Below are 14,391 nucleotides of genomic sequence, written 5' to 3'. Positions count from 1 at the left end.
AACCTACTCATAATGCAGGGGTCAGCAAGCCTTGGCTTACAGACAAAATGCAGCCCACTACCACTTTTATAAATAAAGTTCTGTTGAAACACAGAATATTTTTTCAATTCCCATTTATTTTTGGCTCTTGGGGTAATGTCTTTTTTTCAGTATGAGCAAAAAACAAGCAACTTCAACACAAAATAGAAATTTGAAGTATAGGATAGGACAATAGCAACAGTGAAAGAAGAAATGAGATGTTACCAAAAGACAGAGGGTGTCTTGTCCCTTCTTCTCAGGGGAATGATTACAACAACATTTAGGTGGCAGTACATACTTTTTCATACACCTACAGCAGGACTAATACTCCTTTTTGGGTAAGAAAAGGTCGGGAGAGGGAGGGTCTTCTGGAGGCTTAGGAACTAAAGCCAGTTGACCTCTTCTCCCTTTATCCCTTCCTCCATCCAGAGAAAGGGAGAGGTCCGATGTAAGAGGGATGTAGCATGGAAGGGGAAGGACCCCACTTGACAGAGAGGAGCAGACCAGCAAGGAAACAGTTCAGGACAGAACTTGGAAAAAGACTGAAAATGGAGATAATATTGTTAACATACCCCGCCCCCCCAAAGCTGAGAGAGAAACAGAGAAAAATACCTGAAAACCAGGACTTTAATAGCCTGAATCCCACTCTCCAAAACTGCTGCAGAAGGGAAATCCCACCCACTTCCTGCAGGGCCTTCTACTCACTGTAGGCAGTGGTTCTCTTTCCCCTTAGCTACCACGTGGGCTTAGGGTGGTGTTTCATCTCACAGGTGTAAATAGGATCTGGATGTGAACCAGCTCTTTGGAGAATTATCTTGAAAACAGAGAGGGAAATATTAACTGAACAAATGGGAGGAGTGGGCACTAGAAGGAAATACAAGGTTACACAGAATTGCAGAAATCTACATTTCCCAAAGTGGAAAGAGAAACAGTCCACAAACAATAAGTATCTATTGAGTACCTATTATGTGTGAGGCACTGTTCTAGAACATCCCTCCACTAAAAATACACAGAGGCAGAGGATGCAAATTCTGAGGAAGAGGAAAGGGGCAATTGAGGAAAAAGGTGGAGGGAACTGAGAATCCCAAGTGAGAGGGAGTGGCCTTCGACCTCCTCTTCTGCCTCCTCACCAAGATCCTCCTTCTCTTTTGCCATGGTGTCCTGGTACTGCTGGTCTCAGATACCAGGTCATTCATGTTGCTCTTAGCCTCGGTGAACTCCATCTCATCCACACCCTCGCTGGGGGGCCAGTGCAGGAAGGCCTTCCTGTGGAACGTGGCTGAAACTGCTCCGAGATGTGCTTGAACAGCTCCTGGAAGGCTGTGCTATTGCCAGGGAAGGTAACTGCTGTCTTCAAGCCACAGGGTGGGGTGTCAGACAGCTGCCTTGATGTTGTTGAGGATCCACTCCACAAAGTAACTGCTTTTCTTGTTTTGCGTGTCAAGCATCTGCTTGTCCACCTCCTTCACAGATATCCACCCATGGAAAGCAGCAGCCACAGTGAGGTACCGGCCATGGCGGGGATCACAGGCAGTTATCACATTCTTGAAATCAAATATCTGCTGGGTGAGTTAGGGTACAATGAGGGCCCAATATTGCTGACTCCCACAGCTGGTTAGAAGAGCAAAGCCAGGCATGAAGAGGTAGAGACATGAGAAGCATGTCGTGTTGACTGCCAGTTTGCAAAGGTCAAGAACAAGCTGGCTAGGGAAGCAGAGGCAGATGGTGACACCACCCACGGTGGCTGAGACTTTGGGTTGGGTACCCATAGGTGGACATGGTCTGCTTGAGGATGTGCAAGCAGAGGGCCTGGTTATCAATGCAGTAGGTCTCATCAGTATTCTCTATCAACTGCTGGACAGAGAGGGTAGCACTGTAGGGCGCAATCACAGTGTTAGACATTGCGTGAGGGTACTGCACTAAAGGTGCTCATGGTACAGTCGGAATACTCCTCACAGGTCTTGCTGATGAGCAAGGTACCCATTCCAGAGCCTGTGTCCCCAACTAGTGAGTAGGTTAGGTAGAAGCCCTGAAGGCAGTCACAGCTCTCAGACTTCTGCACCATGTGTAGGACCAAATCAACCAGTTCAGGCCCCTCTGTATAGTGACCTTTGGTCCAGGTGTTGCCTGTCCCAGACTAACCAAAACTAAAGTGGTTTGATCCAAAGATTTGGCCAAAAGGACCCAAACAAACAGAGTTCATGGTCCCAGGTTCTAGATCCACCAAGATAGCACAAGGAACATAATTTCCTCCACCTGTGGCTTTATTGTAATACACAGAGATGACATCCAGCTGTAGGTCGCTTCCCCTATGGGAGATGCCGGTAACCATAATTTATTTTTGACAGTAGTTAATCCTCAGATGTTTTCTTTTCGATGCAAAATTGTGAACAGTGTGTTATATTTTGATAAGGACATTTTCACAGTAAATTAACAATAAATTAAAATGTATACTTCCCATATTTTGGAGGGAAAACAGTGTCAGTTACATAGTGGTTTAATTGCAGTTGGATTGAGAGATCTTTGGAAAGTTCTCTTGGGTCAATAGGGAACCAGTAAGCAAGACTTGGAAATGCTCTCTTGGCTATACCAATAAGAAAACAATTCACAACCATAGTTCATTTCAAGCTCCCAGAGAAAATAATGCTCATACTCACCCTCAGTTAATACAGTCCTATAGTTCAATGGTGCTTGATTGTTTAACAGTCCTAAAATGACTGGCCAAGTTGCCTTTTTAAATTCATACCTGAATTGAATGTCTGCCTGGGTGGTCCATCTACACTATGACTTATGACCACAGTGTTCCATATACTCTTCCATATATGGCTTTTTATTTCATTGAAAACTCACTGGACTTGCTGGATGATGATCACTGAGACACTTACTACACCTCAGCTATTAAGTCAGAAATGTATGCAGTTTAGCATTTATAAAGGTTACTGTAACTTTTATTCTAAGCTTCACCAGGAATTTCAAGTTTGTGTGTTACTTTCTCAGACCCTGAAAACTATTGATAAATGATTATTAGAAGTACAAATTATTTCATGTGAATCTTTAGGGGTGAGTGTTAGAAAATAAATGTTAAGCATAATGGAATCTTATAGGTGTGTTTAATTTATTAATTTATCATATCTCTATTGAATAAACACTTGAACTGGGTGTACTGGCTTGGGTGCAGTAGGAAAGATACCCCTTAGTCTCAGTGTGTCACATAAAAGTAATGTTTATACTACACTGGAGTCTATTAAGTGTGCAATAACATTGTGTCTAAAAGGCAATATGCATACCTTGTTTAAAAATACTTTATTGCTGCCCTGGGCAGGTGGCTCAGTTGGTTGGAGCATTGTCCCACACACCAAAAGATTGCAGGTTTGATCCCCAGTCAGGGTATATACAGAACTGACCGATGTTTCTCTCTTTCTACCCCCTTCCTTCCTTCCATTCTCTCTAAAAATCAATAAATATATCTTCAGGTGAGGATAAAAATTATTTTATTGCTAAAAAATGTTAACCATCATCAGGGCTTTCAGTGAGTCACATCTTTTTGCTGGTGGAGGGTCTTGCCTTGATGTTGTTGATGGCTGCTGACTGACAGAGTGGTAGTTGCTGAAGGCTGATATAGCTGTGAAAAGTTCTTAAAATAAGACAACAAGGAAGTTTGCCACATCAATCGACTACTCCTTTCACAAACAACTTCTCTTTAGTATGCAGTGCTGTTTGGTAGCATTTTATCCACATTTTACTGTAGGGTAAAACTTCTTTCAAAATTGAAGTCAGTCCTCTCAAACCTTGTCACTGCTTTATCAACTAAGTTTATGTAACATTCTAACTCTTTTATTATCATTTCAACAATCTTCACAGCATCTTCACCAGGAGTAAAGTCCATCTCTAGAAATCACTTTCTTTACTCATCCATAAGAAGCACCTCTGCATTTGTTGAAGTTTTGTCATGAGATTGCAGCAATTCAGCCACATCTTCAGGCTCCACTTCTAATTCGAGTTCTCCTGCTACCATTTGCACTCACTTCCTCCACTGAAGTCTTGAGCCCCTCAAACTCACTCTTGAGGGTTGAAATCAACTTCTTCCAAACTCCTGTTAATGCTGATGTTTTGACCTCTTCTCATGAATCACAATGTTCTTAAGGATGGTGAGTTCTTTCCAGAAGGTGTTCAACTTACTTTGTCCATATTTTTCAAAGGAATCACTATCCATGCCAGCTATAGTCTTATAAAATATACTTTTTAAATAATAACACTTAAAACTTAAAATTACTTCTTAACCCATTGGTTACAGAATAAATGTCATGTTGGTAAGCATGAAAACAATATTAATCATTTGTGCATCTCCATAAGAGCTCATGAGTTTTCAGGTACATTGTCAATGAGCAGTAATATTTTGAAAGGAATCTTTTTTCTGGACACTAGATCTCAACAGTGGGCTTTCAATATTCACTAAACCATGCTGTCAACAGATGTGCTGTCACCTAGACTTTCTTGTTGCATTTATAGAACATAGGCAGAACAGGTACAGCATAATTCTTAAGGACCCTAAGATTTTCAGAATGGTAAATAAGCATTGATGTAAACTTAAAGTCACCAGCTGTATTAACCCCTAATAAGAAAGTAAGCCTGTCTTTTGAAGCTTTGGAGCCAGGTGTTGACTTCTTCTCTCTAACTATGAAAGTCCTAGATGACATCTTTTTTTTTTTCAAATATAAGCCTGTGTTAAAAATCTGCATTAAAAATGTTATTTAGTATAGCCATCTTCATTAATTATCTTAGATCATCTGGATAATTTGCTGCATCTTCTACATCAGCACCTGCTGCTTCACCTTGCACTTTTATGTTATGGAAATGACTTGTTTTCTAAATCCTCATGAACCATTCTCTACTACCTTCAGACTTTTCTTTTGCAGCTTCCTCGCCTCTCTCAGCCTTCTTAGAATTAAAGAGAGTTAGGACCTTGCTCTAGATTACATTTTGGCTTAAGGAAATGTATGCCTGGTTTGATCTTCTACCAAACCACTAAAACTTTCTCCATATCAGCAATAGGCTGTTTCACTGGAGTAGAATTTTCAATTTCTTTTAAAAAACTTTCCTTTCACTTAGGATAATGTTCTCCATTTCCATCAATGCTGTCACAAATGGTAGGAGCTCCTTCTTTATTTCTGCTGCAGTGAAAGACAAATACCATATGATTTCACCTATAAGTGGAAGTTAATCAACAAAACAAACAAGCAAGCAAAATATAACCAGATACATTGAAATAAAGAGCAAATGGACAGTAACCAGAGGGGAGGGAGGAAAGGGATAATGGGGGAAAATAAGGCCATAAAGGAACAAGTATAAAGGACACATCGACAAAGCCAAAGAGGGTAGGTTCAAGGGTGGGAGGCAGGGGCGGGTGAGGGGCATGGTGGGGCAAAAATGCAAACAACTGTACTTGAACAACAATTAAAAAAAGGAAAAAAAAAGAAATTTTCCTTTGTACTCACAGCTTAACTAATTGTTTGATGCAAGAAGCCTAGCCTTCAGCCTATCTCAGCTTTTTACCTAACTTCATTACTAAGCTTAGCCATTTATAACTTTAGATTTACAGTGAGAAAAGTGTGAGTCTTCCTTTCACTTGAACATTTAGAGGCCATTGTGGGATCATTAATTGACCTAATTTTTAAAATTGTCATAACTCAGAGAATAGGGAGGCCCAAGTTGAGGGAGAGAAATTCTGTGGAAAGGCTGGTCACTGGAGCTGTTGGAACCCAAACTTACCCATTAGGTTCACTGTCTTATACGGGCACAGCTTGTGGTGCCTCAATTACAGTAATAACTTCAACAATCACTGATCACAGATCACCCATAAAATATGTTATAAAAATGAAAAGGTTTGAAATATTATGAGAATTACCAAAATGTGACACAAAGACACAAAGTGAGCAAATGCTGTTGGAAAAATGGTGCCAAAAGACTTGCTCAACAAGAGGGTTACTACAAACCTTCAACTTGTGAATATTCAATATCTGTGAAGTGCAATAAAGAAATGTACAATAAATTTACAATAGCTAGATGCTGGAAGCAACCAAGATGCCCATCAGTAAATGAATGGATCCAAAAACTATGGTACATTTACACAATGGAATTCTATGCAGCAGAAAGAAAGAAGGAGCTCCTACCCTTTGCAACAGCATGGATGGAGCTGGAAAACATTATGCTAAGCGAAACAAGCCAGGCAGTGAAAGACAAATACCATATGATCTCACCTTTAACAGGAACCTGAATAACAAAACAAAGAAACAAGCAAAATATAACCAAAGACACTGAAATAGAGGACAGGCTGATGGTGACCGGAGGGGAGAGAAGAGGGAATTTAAGGGGGTCAGTGGGAAGGGTTCACAGGAACAAACTTAAAGGACACATGGTCATAGACTAAGAGGAGGGTGGTAATGGGAGGGAAGTGGGGAGGGTGGGAGGGGGGACTGGATTGGGAGTAAAAAGGAGAAAACTGTATTTGAACAATGATTAAAAGAAAAAAAAGAAAAAAGAACCTTTACAGGGAGGGGCCGAAAGGACTAGGTTCCTCAGACATTTTTGCCTTATCTCCTGCTACAGATTCAGAGGAGACTCTGGCTTTTTGTAGTATAGTGTACTTGATTCCTTTTTATAGTTTTTTTTTAATTTTTTTCCATTACCATATTCCCTTTATACTCTTTTTCACCTACCCCTACCCCCTCCCCACCAAGACTCTGGCTTTTGAGGTAAAAAATTAAAAAAAAAGGTGTGAAAAAAAAAGAAATGTACAATAAAATAAAGTATGCTCATAATGACAAAAAATCAAATGTAAATGAATACAGTGTAACTAGAGGCAGCACATTTTCCAATTAGTGCTACCTGATAGGAAGATCTGGAGAGAAATTTGTGAGGTGTTTGGAACATAGACAAAGAATAAAAAGAAAAAGAATAAGACATACATAAAAGAGTTAATTTCAGAATGAATGCTCAAGAGATCTTTCATATATAGCTGGCCTCTCTGACTGACTTTGGTCTGAGTTGTGCTAATAATTATAAAATCATGAAGATACCTCAATTTCTCATCTGGTCTTCTCAAGTATCATGATTTGAAAAAAAACCCCACGTATCAGGAACCTACACTGAGAAAAGGGGGATGCTTGATCTTTGGTTTCCTGTTCATAGTAAACTAGGAAAACTGCTTCTTGGAGTGGCCTTCTCTCCTCTGGTATCTTCTTAAAGTTGGGCCCAGTGATGGAATGAAAGGATGGTAAGAGAGTAATTAAACCAGGAATTAACACCTTTCCTAAGGACTCCCCAGTTTGAAGAAGGTCACTGCCCCAATGTACAAAAAGTATCCTGTGATTAGGCCATCAGAGCACTTTGCATATTTTCCTGGTACTATGTGTTTATATACATTTACCCACTTCCTCCAAGTATATCATACTGTACTAGATTAGGATAGGATTGTATAAAATAGAATACGGTACAATAACAAAATCTGAGATTTCAGCAGCTTTGTACTAGGGTTTTTTTCTCAATCATATAAAGTCTGATGCAAGTCAGCAAAAATTTTCTTCATCTGGAAATCATGGGCCCAAACTAGCTCTACTGTGTGCAACTGTTAGATTAACACATCATTCCCAGGACATGGCAGCATGGGGAAAGAGAGAGGAAGTCATGTGCTGACTATTACGTACTTTAGTCCATGATTTATATGAATATCATCTTCATTCACATCTCATGGCTAGAATCAATTATGTAGCCCTATCTCCTGCAAAGGGCCAAATGGTATGACCTCCTGGAAGAAGAGAAGAATTCAATACAGTAAGCACTAGGAGTTTCTACCACTTCAATCTCACTTGTACTGATGATCCTGACACCTGAACAGGGACAAGTGCATACTTGGTACTGAGTAAAGGTTTACTGAATCACTTTGACTTTACCAGATAAATTGAAGGGAAGTCTTCCCAGAAGATGAGATCAGGATGAGATGAGATCTTTAAGTACTAACTCCAGAAATGAAGTCTGTTTCAGGGAAGGACCAAGAGAAAGCTTATTGCTGAGGGAACCAAATGAATGAATTAAGACAAGAATAGTCAATAGCATCACATGCCACAGAAGAAATAAATAAGAACATGACTGAAAACAGGCCATTCGATTTGACAATTAGGTCATTAATGGCTTTTCTCTGGTGCAGGCCAAATCTCATTATGGTGAGTTTTAAGAGGGAATCCAAATCATTTCAGAGAGCTAGAGTTTCATTGTATGAATGTTGCTCAAAACAGATGGCTGTTTGAGATTTGTGGATGTTTTGTTACTCTGAGATTTTTAACCCTAATAAAATTTTTTGCCATGAAATAGAAAAAATAAGAACAACTATCATTCATCATGCCCTTGCTCTGTGTCCAGCACTTTGCTAAGTACTTTATTCACATTATTGTTAATATTTAATAACAATCCTAGAAAGATGGAATTGTTATATTCTGGTCCCACAGTTAGTATGTACTACAGTGAAGATGAGGGCCCAGTTCTGCTTTGTTTCAACATTTGTGTTCTTTCAACCACATCACAGTCTTGTTTGCCAAAACATGCAGTGGTTAAGGCTGTGGATATTATATCTGGGACACTTCTGTCAAGGTAGATTGGCTCTCTCGTATTGAATTAGACTATCCCTTTATTTTTAGCCTGAGAATCATTCCATTCAGAGAGGCAGAGCAATTATTACAGATATTCTAAATTGTCACTCTGAAATTCTCCTCACTTAGAGATAAATTATGCAATGATAAGGTATCCAAATTTTCTTCAGCTCTGTCTTGTTTTGCTTACTAGTCATCAGCTCATCTTTCCTTTTACTGATGTAAGTAATAATTTGGTAACCATAAATTATTTTTAATATTAGGTAATCCTCAGACATTTTCTCTTTGATTCAAAATTGTGAACAGTGTGTTATATTTGGATAATGGCACTTTCACAGTAAATTAACAATAAATTAAAATGTATACTCATACTTCCCAAATTTTGTGGGGAAAAACAATGTCAATTGTATACTGGTTTAGTTGCAGTTGGACTGAGAGAAGATCTTTGGAAAGCTCTCTTGAGTCAATAGGGAACCAGTAAGCAAGACTTGGAAATGCTCTCTTGGCTATACCAATAAGAAAACAATTCACAACCATAGTTCATTTCAAGCTCCCAGAAAAGATAATGCTCATACTCACCCTCAGTTAATACAGTCCTATAGTTCAATGGTGCTTGATTGTTTAACAGTCCTAAAATGACTGGCCAAGTTGCCTTTTTAAATTCATACCTGAATTGAATGTCTGCCTGGGTGGTCCATCTACACTATGACTTATGACCACAGTGTTCCATATACTCTTCCATATATGGCTTTTTATTTCATTGAAAACTCACTGGACTTGCTGGATGATGATCACTGAGACACTTACTACACCTCAGCTATTAAGTCAGAAATGTATGCAGTTTAGCATTTATAAAGGTTACTGTAACTTTTATTCTAAGCTTCACCAGGAATTTCAAGTTTGCGTGTTACTTTCTCAGACCCTGAAAACTATTGATAAATGATTATTAGAAGTACAAATTATTTCATGTGAATCTTGAGGGATGAGTGTTGGAAAATAAACATTAAACATAATGGAATCTTAAAGGTGTGTTTCATTTTTTAATTTGTCAAATATTTATTGAATGAACACTTGAAGAAAGCAGAGTACTGGACTGGATGCAATAGCAAAGATACTCCTTACCCTCAATGTGTCATAAGATAGCAGGAAAAGGAAACTAAGTGAATGGATTTGCATAAGAAACATGCAAAGTACTATGTCTACAAGTGCAAAGTAATATAAAAGTCTATGTTAAATTTCAATATACTTTCAACATCCAATTTACAGAGTAAATAAATTCAGGTACCACATGGCAATTACTTCACTTTCACAGATTCATTCCAAGTTTTCCTTAAACAGAAAACTCTTCTTACATGTATTTCTACTATCATTGTCTGAAAGTTTGATCTCTGCCTCTATTCTACACATTTTTTCCTTACACTGCTGATCTTAACCCTAGTCCTAGCCCTCTTACTTTCCATTGATGAACTTGGTTTTTACTTCTGGAGAAAATAGAAACCATCTTCCTGCATCTAATCAATGTTTCCTTCTTCCTTTTGTAAAATGAGGGAAGGGAATACCTCATCTTTTTTTTAAGATTTTATTTATTTATTTTTAGAGAGGGAAGGGAGGGAGATAGAGAGAGAGAGAGAGAGAAACATCAATGTGCAGTTGCTGGGGGTTCTGGTCTGCAACCCAGGAATGTACCCTGGCTGGGAATCGAACCTGGGACACTTTGGTTCCCAGCCCACACTCAATCCACTGAGCTACGCCAGCCAGGGCTTTAAGGAATACCTCATCTTTAAACATGGTTCTACCCTTCAATTATATTCTGGGACCTGCCCCTCCCCTGCTTTCAGAACTTACTAATTGGGTTGTCTTCTCTTTTGCTCTGATCTTAAATATGCAATTAAATACATTTAATGCTCATTTCTAGTTTTTCACCAAAGTTTCCCCAGTCATTGCTTGGCTGACAGTTCAACCTCTAATAGTTTCCTCAAAACAGGCTTATATGAATAGTATTCTCTGGGTTCTTGCACATTCAAAACTGCTTTTCAGTAATGTTGGACATGAAAGACATATAGAAAGTCTCTGGTTCATTGTTTCTTTCCTTAAATATCTTATAATGAGTGTTCCACTGTCTTCTGGGATTGATTTGTATCATTTAAAAAATCTAATATCTTTAAGGAGAACAAGAAAAACAGATTAAAAATATGAACAATAAAATGGCAATAAATACATACCTATCAACAATTGAATCAAAAAAGCAAAATAAACTAACAAATAGAACAGAAACAGCCTCATAGATATAGAGAACATTTTTTGGCAGTTGCCAGGAGGAAGGGGGTTGGGAGGATGAACAAAAAGATGAAGGGATTAACAAGTACAAATTGAAGGAGCTTCTACCCTTCGCTACAACATGGATGGAACTGGAAAGTACTATGCTAAGTGAAGTAAGCTGGGCAGTGAAAGACAAATAACATATAATCTCACCTATAAGTGGAACCTATTTAACAAAACAAACTGGCAAACAAAATATAGTCAGAGACATTGAAATCAACAACAAACTGACAGTAACCAGAGGGGAGAGGAGAAGGAAATAACACAGGAAAGAAGGGAAAGGGACATAAATGAACATGAATGAGGGACCCATGGACGGTGCCAAGGGGGTTGGGATTGAGGGTGGGAGGTGGTCATGGGTAGGGAGGGGGAAAGTGGTGATGGGAAAATGGAGACAACTGTATTTGAACATCAATACATTTTAAAAAATAAAAAAACAAAAAGCTTGAAAGAAAAAAAGAAGTACAAATTTGTTGTTACAGAATGGTCATGGGCATGTGGAGTACAGCACAGGGAATACAGACAATGGTATTCTGGTCACTATGTATGAGGTCAGATAGGTGCAGGGTTTATCAGGATGGTTACTTGGTGGGTTGTGTGGTGTCTGGTCACTGGGGTGTACACCTAAAACTAATATAGTATTGTATGTCAACTTTAATTGAAAAATAAAAAGTGATTCTTAGCAAAAAATTCTAATGTCTGCCAACTTTGTTTTACCAAAAGTGACTTGATATTTCTATCTGTCAGTTCAAAATATTCTTTATTTTTTCCAAACACTTTAGGTTTTACCTTGATGTTGCCTTTTCTTGATCAGTTCTCCTAGATGCATGTTAATCCCTTTAAATATATAGATTCATGACTTATTTTTAGAAATGTTTGCTTGCATTCCATTTTTAAATATTTGTTCTGATCTTTTATTTTAGTTTTCTTCATGGGAGACTCCATATGTATGTATTTGCCTGTGTTTGATTACTGTCAGTTCTTTCTCTAATTCTTTTTATCTCTTTATTTTGTTCATTTTATTAATTTTCTTAAATATACCTTGTCCCCTATGGTACTTTCAATAATGTCTGTTCTTCTTGTGTTCTGATTTAGTCTCTTATTTATGAAATAATCGTTTTTTTCATTTCCTTCATGATTCTGCCAAATCCCATTTCACTTCCTCCTTTAATTACTTCATTGTCTCGTGCTGTCCAGTCCTGAGTTATTATATTTCTGCTTTGTAAATCTTCATTAATAATTGTTATTACTCCTTTAACTTTTATTTATATAGAGAATGTTAAATTATAATTTTTATCTGCTTCTTGGCAATGGTTTTCTGGTACATTTAATTTATCTATAGGAAAATTTTCCTATCCTTTTCCATAAGTTTAATAGTATCTTTGTATAGGTCAGGGGTGTCAAACTCATTTTCACTAGGGGCCACATCAACCTCATGGTTGCCTTCAAAGGGCTGAATGTAATTTTAGGACTGTCTAAATGTAACTGTTCTTTAAGTAGGGGCTAGGAGCTCGGCACTGCCACTGGGTAGAAACAAGGTGCTGGACCAGATAAAACAAGGTGGAGGGCCAGATTCGGCCCACGGGCCTTGTGTTTGCCACTGTGGTATAGGTGCTCTTTCAACTCTTGTATTGTTGCTGTTGTTGTTACTTATATTTGAATGAATTTAATTTTCCTGAACCAGCTATCTGCCATCTGATGGAGTTCCCATCTGCCATATCTTACAGCTCATGAGCTTCCTCTACTCCCACCTGTTGCAACAGACTACTTCCTTTTTAAATTATGCCTCAATTCCATCACATGCCTTTTCCCTTTGAGGTTCTGAATGGCTTCTACCAATGTGTTCCTCCAGTTTCTTCACCAGCCACTGACACAAGGGATACATCTCTTACCTTCCAAGATAGCACCTCCACTCGCTATTCAAATCAAATAAAACATATTATTAGCTTATATCTTCAAGTTTGTTATCAGAAACATTCCTTCATTTTGCCTTGTACATTCCATAGTCTGCCATCTGTGTGTCCCCCAACCCCTTTTCATGTCCCCACAATGCTACACCCTAATGATTCTTATCTAGGGTAAACAGCACCCCAGTTTTCCCAGGATCAGGAAGGTTCCTAGGGCATGAGACATTCAGTACTAAAGCTAGGAAATGTCTGGGCAAAATAGGACAGGTTGATAATCCTGAATTCATTCTTGCTCACTGCAGTTGCCATTGAGGATGAGGCCTCCCCTTACTGGAAGTGAGTACTAACTGAGTTTTCTATAATTACCACAGCTGATGCCCTCCTTGCCATTCTTCTCATTACCTATCACCATTTACCATGCAGCTTCTTGCCTGCTTCCTTTAGCCTCAGTCTCGGTTTTGACAGCATGTATACATAGTTTGTAGTTTAAGACATTTCTGGGTCTCCTGGTTGCACTGAAAATGGAATTTGTAAAATTTTTTCATTCAAGTTTTTTGCTCTGTATAATTTCCAAGAGGAGATGTGGAAAAATGCAGACAAAGCCTCTACCATGTTTCCTTGGAATCCAACGGACATTTTCTGTTGTCTTTATAGAGTCCCAGGTTGAAAAGTCCCATTCTTGTCATAACTGAATTTCCTGACCAAGTGAATATTGCAGTTAAGATTGTGATTCTCAGAATAAGAGCATGTAAGCAACACTCCATATGGAATGATGAGCCAATAAGATGAATTTCAGTCTGTGTATGCTATGTATTACAAGAGCACATTAAAGTACATAAAAGCACAAAAGCACATTATAAGCAGCAAGTACAAAAGGACAAAAGGTAATAATAAAAAGAGTATAGGAAACACTAACAACTGAGAAATCACAACTGGTCTTAAATAACAGCCTACAGAAAGTGTAGATGGAATACAGAACTAGGTTTTAAATGAACTCTCTTTAAAAGAGAAATTGCTGTTTCTTGATCATGGCCTAATACATAAATATAAGTGGAAAAATGGGCAGAATGATTTACTATATGCACATTGTTGAGGCAGATGCTGTTACCTGTGTTAATTTATTTAATTGTAACTGGGTGATGGCATTAGGTGTCAGAAAAGTTAAAACATACAAGATCATACAGCTAGTATTCAAACCTCGGTGTCTCTGGGACCAATGCCCATGTTCTTCTTGCTACCCCATTCCACCTATTTTGATTCAAAGAAAGAAGTTAATGGAGGTTCAGTGCATGGAAGATCAACCTTGATGTAACTTAAAACACGGGAAGTAGAAAGGGTTGTCATTGAGTTCTAACCAAATGTGGCAAAAGCTCAAGTGTAAATACTATAACTGAAGCAGAAACACAGAGGGAGCAAAAAAAGTCAGCAACTATATTTATTAAGATTTTTAATGCAATTGCTTCAACAAGCTGGAGAAACATTTAAGACTTGAATGACTTGCATCT

The 14,391-nt window shown here is 38.4% G+C and overlaps 1 pseudogene; it reads right to left on the bottom strand.

Annotated features, from left to right (window-relative positions):
* Positions 1-1,017: 1,017 nt before the first annotated feature.
* On the bottom strand, positions 1,018-2,311 carry LOC123823964 (annotated as a pseudogene).
* Positions 2,312-14,391: the final 12,080 nt, after the last annotated feature.

This window comes from Phyllostomus hastatus, unplaced genomic scaffold (assembly GCF_019186645.2).
Source record: "Phyllostomus hastatus isolate PE091 unplaced genomic scaffold, TTU_PhHast_1.1 phas_contig_524, whole genome shotgun sequence".
Taxonomy (NCBI): Eukaryota; Metazoa; Chordata; class Mammalia; order Chiroptera; family Phyllostomidae; genus Phyllostomus; species Phyllostomus hastatus.
This window is presented reverse-complemented; position numbering and strand designations above follow the sequence as displayed.